At 33.9% G+C, this 987-nt stretch overlaps 1 non-coding gene across 1 annotated transcript; it reads left to right on the top strand.

The window, feature by feature from the left end:
• Positions 1-364: 364 nt before the first annotated feature.
• On the top strand, positions 365-580 carry LOC112128962 (small nucleolar RNA U3). The gene has a single exon (XR_002911399.2). It is a non-coding gene; the product is annotated as a small nucleolar RNA U3 (small nucleolar RNA).
• Positions 581-987: the final 407 nt, after the last annotated feature.

Raw genomic sequence — 987 nt, 5'->3', positions numbered from 1 at the left:
CTGATAAAAATTTGTAATAGCCAAAATGTGAAAACAATCCAAATGCCCATCAACTAGTCAATGGATAAACAAAATGTGGTATATCCATATAATGGAATATTATTTGGCCATAAAAAGAAATTAAGTATTGACATATGCTATGATATGGGTAAACCTTGAAAAAAGTATGCTAAGTAAAGAAAGCCAGTCACAAGAGGCCACAAATTATATAATTCCATTTATATGAAATGTCCACAATTGGAAAATTTATAGAGACAGATAGTACATTAGTAGTTGCTTAGGCCTGGGAGGAAGAGCATATGGAAAGTAGGAGGATGATAGTTAAAGAATACAAGTTTCTTTCTGAAGTAATAAAAATGTTCTGAAGACTATACTTTCAGAGATCATTTCTATAGTTCATTACTAGAGAAGTTTCTCTGAATGTGTAGAGCACCAGAAACTATGAGGAGGAGGCACAGAGTTCTCTCCTGAGCATGAAGCTGGCACTTGGTGTTGCTTTGCTGCAGCTGCTACTTACCATTGGTGATTGTTCTTGTCTTCCTCTTGGAGAATAAGAGAAAGAGAATGCAGTGTGAGTCGTTCTTGTTTTTACAAAAAAAAAATTTTCTGAAGTTTATTGTGGTCCTGGTTGCACTTATTTGTAAATATATTAAACACCACTGAACCTGAACTTTTTTTAATGGATCCATTTTATATTATGTGAAATATATCTCAATAAAACTATTTTTTTAAAGAAGATGGATGTAGATGTGTGGCATTATATCTGATGCCTCTGTTCTGTTCCAGTGGTCTATATATCCATTTTGGTACCAGTACCATGTTGTTTTGGTTATTGTAGCCTTGTTGTATAGTTTGAAGTCAGGTAGCTTGATGCCTCCAGCTTTGTTCTTTTTGCTTAGGATTGTCTTGGCTATATGGGCTCTGTTTTTGTTCCATATGAAATTTAAAGTAGTTTTTTTCTAATTCTGTGAAGAAAGCCAATGGTAG

The sequence above is a fragment of the Pongo abelii genome, chromosome 15 (genome assembly GCF_028885655.2).
Source record: "Pongo abelii isolate AG06213 chromosome 15, NHGRI_mPonAbe1-v2.0_pri, whole genome shotgun sequence".
Classification (NCBI taxonomy): Eukaryota; Metazoa; Chordata; class Mammalia; order Primates; family Hominidae; genus Pongo; species Pongo abelii.
The sequence above is the reverse complement of the archived record's forward strand: the minus strand, read 5'-3'. Positions and strand labels throughout refer to the sequence as shown.